This window comes from Schistocerca cancellata, chromosome 2, assembly GCF_023864275.1.
Source record: "Schistocerca cancellata isolate TAMUIC-IGC-003103 chromosome 2, iqSchCanc2.1, whole genome shotgun sequence".
Lineage (NCBI taxonomy): Eukaryota > Metazoa > Arthropoda > Insecta > Orthoptera > Acrididae > Schistocerca > Schistocerca cancellata.
In genome coordinates, this window is record NC_064627.1 from 645130732 (window position 1) to 645142145 (window position 11414).

At 41.5% G+C, this 11414-nt stretch overlaps 1 non-coding gene across 1 annotated transcript; it reads right to left on the bottom strand.

Moving 5' to 3' along the window:
• Positions 1-11091: 11091 nt before the first annotated feature.
• On the bottom strand, positions 11092-11166 carry Trnas-cga (transfer RNA serine (anticodon CGA)). Its single transcript has one exon. It is a non-coding gene; the product is annotated as a tRNA-Ser (tRNA).
• Positions 11167-11414: the final 248 nt, after the last annotated feature.

Here is an 11414-nt window from a genome sequence, read left to right on the forward strand (position 1 = left end):
GACAATTAAGAAGAAGTATATGTGAACTTACAAGAAGTTTAATAAAAATGTGGATCGTGAACACCAGGTCAAAAATTATTTCTGCCATACCATTCTTCTGATCTGGGACTGTTTGATCATTAAGAATTTCCTGAAAAAAGCATTTGTTAGGTCTTCAAATATTGCTAAAATACAGATCTGGACCTTCCAGCAGTCAAAGTGGAATTACCCTACAATCAACAAGATGAGCCGTAACAAATTCGACGAAATCTACGTGGGAATCCATTAAAGATAAGTGGCAAAATTAATGACTTTTTTACAGTGACATCATTATTTCCATTCTGACGATACAACCCACAGTCAAAAACTTTGTTGTTGCCCGATAAAGCAAACATATGCTGCGTGAGCAACGTTATTAATCTGATTTCTAACCTACTTTGCAAGTGGTGGTATTGTTAGAACAGATATATTGATTTTCACACAGATCTGGCACAAAGTCGTCTTTCCGGACGAGTCGCGGATCTACGTACAGCATCGCGATGAACTTATTCGAGTGTGGAGTCTCCTAGATGAAAGAAAATTGCCAGATTGGGTTCGTCACCGTTACACGGGACCATCACCAGGCGTGAGGGAATGAGGTGTCATTGGCACCCAACAGAATCACCTCTGAGTCGCGTAGCCAGTAGTCTAGACAGCAGCATTTACATTTCTTGCGTGTTAAGGTCGGTGGATCTACCCTGTCTTCGAGCTCTCCGTGACGTATCTTTCGTAAAGATTATGGAAGATAGCATGTTGACAACACTGTACCGACTTACCTTGATACTGAGGGTATTCGACTGTTTTAACAGTCAGCAATGGGGTGCCGTCAGACTGACAAATCCCACACTCTCCCAACCACTCGGTCATAGCATTGAAGCAGCATGGAATGACGTATCCGTACCAATATCTAAGTTTAGTTCGACTCGATGCCAACTCGCTTTAGGGTCATTGCTGGTGACAAAATTGGAAGATCTTTGTGTTAAATTTTGCACTCTGTACATCCCTAAGTCACATACATATCTGTCAGTGTCAACAAAATTCTCCAACAGCCATGTAACGTAAGATGTTATTTTATTTTATTTTGAAGGCTACTAATTTCAGCATTTCACTATCCCACATTTAGGTCCCTGCACTATAAAAGAGTATACGTGTAGTGTAGACAAGGTTGTACAAAGCTAGCTTACAGAAAGTGACTGGTAATCATAATATCGCTTAAAGCTTGAAAATTAAAGTAGTGGCGTGAAACCAAATCTCTGTGTACATCCATCACAATAGACTAAAACATGTCTACATATTTTTTAGTGGCGTTAAGTCAAATCTTTGTGTACATCCATCACAAAAGACTAAAACCTGTGCACATATTTGTTAGTCATAAAAGTATTGAACACCACCCATCTACAAGAGAATGTGCATAAACATTAAAGAGACCGGAACTAGACAGAATAAAATCAGGAGCTCCGTTGAAATAAAGCTTATCTTTTTCCATTTTAATATAAAAGCCTATAAAATTCTTATAGATGACGAAACCCCTAGTATATATGTAAACCTATCTTCATTTAAAGTAAAATATCACACTGTAGTCTATGAAGTACAATAGTATGCACATTTGAAGCCTAGATTCTATCACAACTGGTGATATTAATTAGTTGTTACAGTATCAAAAAGACAACTTACAGCAGAATTCAACGGCAGTCGACATATGGCACGTCAGTGTCTTGTCATGCGTCATTTCTGGGACCTATTTCAATAATTTACCTTGGGGATATTTCTTTGGCTGATAGGAGTTACTTTGGTTCAGCACTATTTATACACCTCTATACTAATTTAAGCCATGATATGTCTAGCATTGTTTTTGACAATATAAATTTTCTTCACCTATAATTTCATTGCCTAAGAATCTTAGTATGAATGTACTTTTTCAGCCTTACTGTAACGCACTGATTTGTTTGGCTGAGGCATACAATACCTCACCTTCATGTGAGCTCGTAGATTTCATATTTTTCCAACTCTTTATATCCCGCTTCATTGCAGTCTACTCTCTTGGTAGGCAGCATGTTTTAATTAATGACCGTGTTTTCGGTCTCTTGTTATCTTATACGCGACTTTTGTACTTAGGACAATAAAGTGTTTTGTGGCTTCCTTATGGTGGGAATTGGTGTTATGTATTGCCAGCAATCGCCTTGTAACCAGTGTCATTTCTAGACCCAATCTGATACATTCCCCAGTTCACTTGTGGGAATTCGGTACGACTGCATCTTTTGAGTATGATTATGACATGGATAGTTTATCAGCGTGTCAGCATTGTCCTTACTTCGCCATTCAGCTTGGGGGACAGTTATAATGTTCTTACTAGACATGGAGTTTGATGATGTTACTCACTTTGAGGGCTTGAACTTCGATGATATGATGATCTTTGCAGACCTACTTACCTTTTATCTTTTTTCCATACCCACATCGCCTACCACGACATAACTTGCTGTGTCTTAATTTTTAGATGGGTGGTCATCTATAGATAGGTCGTCAGGGAATTGCCTTACACTCCCAGGGAAATAGTGTGACATACTCTGCTGAGAACTTGGACTTCCCTCGGTTAAGCAGGATTTAAGATCCGTTTTGGTGTTTCACTGTGGTCATGCCGACCTATGAAGTGATATAAAGGATACTAAATTGTATCCTTTTATTTCGATTTGCTGTACAACTTAGGCCCACAAGACATTTGTGAATAATCTTAGAGTGCTCTTTGTATGCTGATTTTTTTTTCTTTTTTTTTTTTTTTTGATGTAGTGAAAAGTAATTGTATCACCAGGTGTGATAGAATATAAGTCGTAAATATGCATACTATTGTACTTCTTAGATTAAAGAGTGATATTTTACTTTGAATGAAAATAGGTTCCCATATATACTAGGGGTTTCCTCATCTATAAGACGTTTATAGGATTTTATATTAGAAAGATAAGCTTTATCTGAACGGAGCTCCTGATTGTGTACTGTCTAGTTCTGATCTTTTTAATGTTTTTGCACATTCTCTTGTAGATCTGTAGTGTTAAATAGTTTTATGACTAACAAATATGTTCACATGTTTTAGTCTTTTGTTCTGGATGTACACAAAGATGTGATTTAATGTCACTAAAAATTTGTACACATGTTTTAATCTATTGTGCTGGATGTACACAGAGATTTGGTTTCACGCCACTACTTTAATTTTTAAGCTTTAAGCGATAGTATTGTAACCAGTCACTTTCTGTAAGATTATTTTGTGCACACTGATATACACTACGTGTATACTCTATTATTATGCATGGACCTGAAGATCGTATAATCAAATACTGAAACTGGTAGCCTTCAAAATAAAATAAAATAACGTCTTAAGTTACACGGCTGGTGGTGAATTTTATTGACATTGACAGTCACTCAACCAGCCTATGTCCCCCGTCCGTCATGGACCAACAGCGATTGGACATACATATTTTGTCACGTTTTCTTCCTAATACACAATATAAGCACAATAAGCAAAATTTTCTTTTGCTTTCTTTTCTAATGTTGTATTGTTAATGGCTGAAAGGGTAATTTAATTTACTGGCTGGACGACCTCTGAACGTAATTAACGACGAGACTTACAGACTCAAAGACCATCGCTGCCCCAGAGCAGCTGAGTGCTTTGAAACAATCTGAAGGAGTTCCGCCTATGTTAGCCAAATTCGTTTAGTCCATAATGAGATAAGGAGCGTTGCTGCAGGACAACTTAAGCCGGTTTCCGGCAACAGACCCTCCGTCTCCTGTGCGCAACGTCCTTCTCTCAGAATGCAAAGATCTTTGTTTAGTGGAAACAGAGTATATCAAGGGACACATTGCTGTGTTGGTTATTGTGACTTCATCGTCATCTATTGAAGTTGAAATTGCTATATCCTACTCTCGTCATCGACAGTGTGAATTGTTAGATGCTGGAGCTGGAAACCATTGTCTGGCATTCCACACTGAAGTCTCATCACGACAGTCAATGTCGGATTGGTATATTGCGGCAATCTCCGCCTGAAGTTGACGAGCAGGTGCTCCGTTCAGGTATTCCTTAGCTTCAGCTACAAATTCAGACACATCGGCCACTCCTTCATCAATGTTAATTATAACACACGAAATAAACTTCGTACGTAATAGCCATTTTCACCCTGATGACAAACTAAATTACATGGAATGAAAATCTAGTGGCCGCAAAATTCCATTGGTTACCGCTGGGTGAACCTAACGACGAAACAGTTACCGCTTATTGCCGTACTTAAAATCTCTGTTGTCATATGGGACCATCAAGTGACACAGTAAAGCAGTGAATATTGAAGGACTATCCATTCAAGAAAATTAGGCTACAGGACATTACAAAATAATTTATTAAGTGAAGGATCGCCTAAATATATATAAAATAATCATATTATTAGTTTCGACAAACAACTACCAACATAAATTCTAACAAAATCCACTACAAACTTCAGTACAGAAATATAACAGGAACCGTTAGGTGCTCTAAACACCATGATCTCATCCAAATTATCTCAGTAAATGTACATCATATCGTCACATCGTCTTTTTACCATTACACATCTGAAAATGTCAGCTGTTTGCCGAAAGCGGTAATGTGAATATTTTATGTATGTAGAACAGACCGTGACCTTATAAATTATTATACGAACATTTATAAAGGTGGCATACCTCCGGCTGACAATATTTAAAAAAAAAAAATTCAAATGGCTCTGAACACTATGGGACTTAACATCTGAGGTCATCAGTCCACTAGAACTTAAAACTACTTAAACCTAACTAACCCAAGGACACCACACACATCCGTGCCCTAGGCAGGGTTCGAACCTGCGAGCGAAAAAAAAAAAAAAAAAAAAAAGGGGGGGGGGGGGAAAGAGGAGATACCTGTAAACTCCACAAAATAATATCTCACAAAGACGGTTTCAAGCATGGACACTCCCCTGAGAGTAAAGCTACTCTTTAATTATACTTGTAGCTAATACTAAACGTCTTTTACGATGCGTTGTGGGTACGGCAGATTGAAATATCTGAAATAGACATCACATCTGTGTTTACGTTTCAGACTAGAGTTTCATCAGGTTCAGAACAGGAAAATTTAGTGCCCCTGACATCATCGTGAGGTCACTACCATGCTCCTCACACTACTGTAACACGATTCTGGCCTTGTGACACTAACAGCTATCCAGCAGGAAGAAGCCATCGACGTCGGGGAAGACATCAGCATGAAGGAATACAGATAGTCCTCAAACAGTGATCACGTAGTTCTCAGCTGTCACAGTACACTCCATTACTACCATGTCCTCCGTAGCAGAATACTGCCCAACCGGCCTGCTTCCGTGGCTCGGTGCATGTTTCGAGTAGCCGTTCACCTGGATGTGGGCGTATCCGAACACGACCATCGACTTCGTGTAACAATAAACACGGTTCGTCTCACCAGGTGATACATTTATATTGATCAATGGTTCAATCTGTATGCTCACATGCGCATAATGTCGTTGGAATAACGTGGGAGCACATTATCTCCTTCGGTGCCCAATGTTCAAAATGGTTCAAATGGCTCTGAGCACTATGGGACTCAACTGCTGTAGTCATAAGTCCCCTGGAACTTAGAACTACTTAAACCTAACTAACCTAAGGACATCACACACATCCATGCCCTAGGCAGGATTCGAACCTGCGACCGTAGCCGTCGTGCTGTTCCAGACTGTAGCGCCTTTAACCGCTCGGCCACTCCGGCCGGCCCAAATGTTCAACGATGTGCGTTGAACATTGTGCTTCGAATTACTTTTTCCAGCACCAACCTAGCATTCTGTCGTCAGATCTGCTACAGATCCTACTTTACAGACAGAACGGGTTTTAAACTCCACATGCTGTGACGAAGCTTCGATGCCCGTCGCCTATTCATGGTTCATCCGTCATTCAACCACATTCCATAGTTGGATACGACGGTAGCACACAGACAGCCGTTCAACTTCGTCGTGTCCGAGGTGTTCGATATCAGACGCCGTGCCATAACCGATTGTACTTTGTCAATGTCACTTATTTCAATAGCCTCACCCATTTGCTGCCCATATCGTCACAAGAATCACACCTATTTCGTCTTTTCCCAACTTGTACAGGGTACTCAGAAACAGTCTGAGAAGACTATAAGTATGTTGCAGGGCAGATTGTGGTGAGAAATAATTGTTAATAAAAGAATTCTATACGATGTGTGGTTTCCCATTTAATTGGCATTCAGTTTCGAAAACCAAACCATTTCGCACACAAATTCAAGCGGCCTGCCAGATACAATTACTGTCAGTTGTTCTGCCAGCGTAGATGAAAGCGCACGAGACTGCACAGCCTTTGGATCGGGTTCGATCCTTGCTACCGCCCCACGACCAACTTTTGCATCGCTCTCTTGTTCGGTTTTAGGAAACCAAACGAAGAATACGTTTGGCGACACCAACTCTAGAAAGCCGCTTGAATTTGCGGCCCCAACGGCCTGACTGATAATTTGCTTCCCACTCGTTCATGTTTCTCCTGTGTACGGTGAAAACGGTTGAAACTGCGTCGCGCTCTTTTGTGAAACATAGAAGAAAAACATCGTTAGAAAGTGGTTAAAACCTGATAGTTGTCAATGTTTCTGGGACGTTATCGGAAATACACCGTCTTCACCGGTAAATGGACTTGCAGCAATGACATCTGAGTTTACTGGTGTTTCTGTGAGAAGTGTAATGTGTGAATGTAAAGAAAGATTCGATACGGTGTAAGCTATCAACAGCAGGAAAAACAAGAAAACCTCAAATGTGTGTTTTAGGAAAATGTGACGATTTCGTTCAAAATGCTGTGGGGTCAAACATGCGCACATTTTTCTTCTGGAACGAAGCGCTTACAATATACAGGGTGAGTCACCTAACGTTACCGCTGGATATATTTCGTAAACCACATCAAAAACTGACGAACCGATTCCACAGACCGAACGTGAGGAGAGGGGCTAGTGTAATTGTTTAATACAAACCATACAAAAATGCACGGAAGTATGTTTTTTAACACAAACCTACGTTTTTTTAAATGGAACCACGTTAGTTTTGCTAGCACATCTGAATATATAAACAAATACGTAATCAGTGCCGTTTGTTGCACTGTAAAATGTTAATTACATCATGAGTTATTGTAACCTAAAGTTGACGCTTGAAATCTCCGACGTTCAGTTGCCTGTTGTAACAAACACGGGCCACGGTCGGCGAGCAGCATCTGCAGGGACATGTTTACGATGACGACCGTGTTTACGAGTGTGGCTGTAGTGCGCTGTTGTGATTTGGTCTAGCTGTCGCAGTGTCCGCATGTAGCGCTTGCTGCTGTTGTTATTCTGCATTCGTCTCCGCACGCAGACCAACTGTAGTACACCGTGTTACCAGACGTCTGTGATAGTGTAGTGTTGTAGGAACTGTGACCATGGTGTATTCGAACTCTGAAAAGGCGGAGATGATACTCATCTATGGCGAGTGTCGACGAAATGCAGCTGAAGCCTGCATGGTGTATGCAGAACGGCACCTGGACAGAGAGCATCCAACGTGCCGCACATTGCAAAACATGTACCGCCAACTGTATGCAACAGGTATGGTCGTAGCACGCAAACGGGTCCGTAACAGGCCCGTCACAGGAGAAGCGGGTGCAGTTGGTGTGTTCGCTGCTGTTGCCATGAACCCACACATGAGTACACGGGACATTGCGAGAGCCGGTGGTTGGTTCAAATGGCTCTGAGCACTATGGGACTTAACATCTATGGTCATCAGTCCCCTAGAACTTAGAACTACTTAAACCTAACTAACCGAAGGACATCACACACTTCCATGCCCGAGGCAGGATTCGAACCTGCGACCGTAGCAGTCGCGCGGTTCCGGACTGAGCGCCTAGAACCGCGAGACCACCGCGGCCGGCCATTACGCCAGAGATTGCAATTGTGTGCAGCAAATTATGGCCACCACATTGAACATCTATTGGCCTGACATGTCGGGACACACACTATTCCACTCCGTAATTGAAAACGGAAACCACGTGTGTACCTGTACCTCACCCCTCATGGTAATGTATATGGGCGTCAGTGAAAAAGACCAATAAAAAGGTGTTAGCATGTGGACGTAATGTGCTGTTCCAGTCTCTTCTGCACCTAAGGTCCATCACCGTTCCCTTTGGATCCCTACGTAATTCGGTGCTCTCCGATACACACGATCGAACAGCGGAGGAGTGGTACTCAAGCGTTAACTTTAGGTTACAATATCTCCGGATGTAATCAACATTTTACAATGCAACAAACGGCACTGATTACGTATTTGTTTATATGTTCAGATGTGCTAACAAAACTATCGGGGTTCCATTTAAAAAAACGTAGGTTTGTGTTAAAAAACATACTTCCGTGCATTGTTTTATGGTTTTTATTAACCAATTACACTAGCCCCTCTCCTCACGTTCGGTCTGTCGAATCGATTCGTCAGTATTTGATGTGGTTTACGAAGTATATCCAGCGGTAATGTTAGGTGACTCACCCTGTATAAAGTTCTTCAGGTAGGGACGGGAAGAACCGACCGGTTAAAACCGATACCGGTATTTTAGTTCCGAATAACCGGTGTCTTTCGGTATTTGTTTGATCTGAGCTGCAACAGCTGTTTTTCATTCGAATGAAAAACCAAAGTGTCGGCTAGCCAAAGCACATTGCTAAAATTTTTGGCTCTTAAAACAATAATTTTTTTAATGGAAATAGAAATTTTAATTCGTAAAATTTTCATTGGTCTTAAATATTGCTTTACTATAGGAAATGAGAAAAGCGATCAGTGCTGTTTTAATAACTATGCAGACAGAAATGAGAAACTAACACACGGTACAATAACTGGTACAACATTGTTGAGACAGTAATATCCCTACGAGCTTCAAGCATGCTGACTTCTCTGTATGCACTGTCATCGTTCATTAGCACTTTGTCATATGTCTGTTATCTTGACATAGTTCTTATAGTTTGAGAGATACCATTTTGGCTACCTGTTAAATCTGTGACTAACTGTCTTAAGAATATCGATTGCTTAGATGGAGGTGATTGTAACAGCTCTTACTAAGATACAGATCTTGTTACAATAATTATATTAATTATTCACTTAAGCGCTTTCAGAATACAGTATTATATTTGTTAATCATAGATAATTCTGTTGTTTGTAATGTAGTGCCCTCACCTGACATATTTAAGTCAGCTTTAGGTAGCTTCACTCCTCCATTGTTAGCCGCATTTGCTATTGGCCTAACTGATTTTGTCAGTGACAGCTCTTAAATCCTACTTGCTTATGAAAAAGTTGATTCAGTCTTTATCCAAGATTAATGATGAATGTAAAGTAACAGAATTTCTTCGTTTTTTGTAAAAACAGTGGTCGTGCTGTGCATATGCTGCCGAGTACATTCAGCTTACCATATTCGGCATCACACCGATCACGGAATGTTAATGAAAAATACATGCTGGTTGCAATGTATCAGCAAAAGTGTAACATACTTCTACCTATAAATGAATTCCTTTCTGAGCAGTATCTCTGAGAAATTTATTAATTCATGCTCTACTGAAATTTATTCTTCTGATGTGTGTTGAAGCAAATTGCTCTAAGCTTTTGGGCTTTTGCTCATAAATAGTTAAAGATATTGATATAGCATCAGAGTGTTATTGGCGTCATAATTATGTTTGAGTATTGGTGCTGTTTTCTGGAAGTAATATCAGTTTTCAGTGCAATGATTAACGATGATAACTTTAACTTTCATTTTTAATTGAAGCAGACTTAAAGATAATTGAAACCAGAACGCAATACACTATGCAAACATGACACGACACGTCACAATTGCCCAGTGTCGGCATGGTACTTCTGAACAACACAGTACTGCAATATCGTACCGTCGCTCTGGGTGTTTATAATTAAACTTTCCATATTTAACAATTTATAACACGGAACCCAAATACCGTACGAGGACAGAACTTGGTAGCATTAGTGTCAAGGGCATGGATAAGATAAACAGTGGTTAGTCAATTTAATTGAAACACTTTTAATGTGCTGCTACAGTACATCATACCATTACATACCACCAGTACCGTTACTGTTACAAAAGGGGCTCATATGGCGCCCATCAGTATCCAGAAGAGTCTGAAAGCGCAGGATTGCATTCTGCTCAGCAGAACGAAGCATGTCCGTAGGTGTGCTGGCTAACTCTCTTGATATGATGCCCTTCATATCAGCACTTGTGTGAATGTTCCCCTGGTAAACACTGTCCTTCTGATAGAGCCACAACCAGAAATCACAGGGAGAGATCATGTGATTGTGCCGGCCAGCATTTGGAAACGAGAGGCTGTTAATCCGATCGTTCCAGAATGACATTTTCACTCTGCAGTGGAGTGTGCGCTGATATGCAACTTCCTGGCAGATTAAAACTGTGTGCCGGACCGAGACTCGAACTCGGGACCTTTGCCTTTCGCGGGGCAAGTGCTCTACCAACTGAGCTACCCAAGCACGACTCACGCCCGGTACTCACAGCTTTACTTCTGCCAGTACCTCGTCTCCTACCTTCCAAACTTTACAGAAGCTCTCCTGCGAACCTTGCAGAACTAGCATTCCTGAAAGAAAGGATATTGCGGAGACATGGCTTAGCCACAGCCTGGGGGATGTTTCCAGAATGAGATTTTCACTCTGCAGCGGAGTGTGCGCTGATATGAAACTTCCTGGCAGATTAAAACTGTGTGCCCGACCGAGACTCGAACTCGGGACCTTTGCCTTTCGCGGGCAAGTGCTCTACCATCTGAGCTACCGAAGCACGACTCACGCCCGGTACTCACAGCTTTACTTCTGCCAGTACCTCGTCTCCTACCTTCCAAACTTTACAGAAGCTCTCCTGCGAACCTTGCAGAACTAGCACTCCTGAAAGAAAGGATATTGCGGAGACATGGCTTAGCCACAAGCTGGGGGATGTTTCCAGAGTGAGATTTTTCATTCTGCAGCGGAGTGTGCGCTAATATGAAACTTCCTGTCGGATTAAAACTGTGTGCCGGACCGAGACTCGAACTCGGGACCTTTGCCTTTCGAGGGCAAGTGCTCTCCCAATTGAGCTACCCAAGCACGACTCACGTCCCGTCATCACAGCTTACCCGACGGGAGGCCCTAGCCACACGGCATTTCCATTTCCTATCACATCTTTACTTCCGCCATTACCTCGCCTCCTACCTTCCAAACGTTACAGAAGCTCTCCCGCGAACGAGTTAGAGTCTCGGTCCGGCACACTGTTTTAATCTGCCAGGAAGTTTCAGTCCGATCGGTTCCAAATGTGTTTCGGAGAAGCAGTGGAACTTCACGAGCGATATGGGTTGG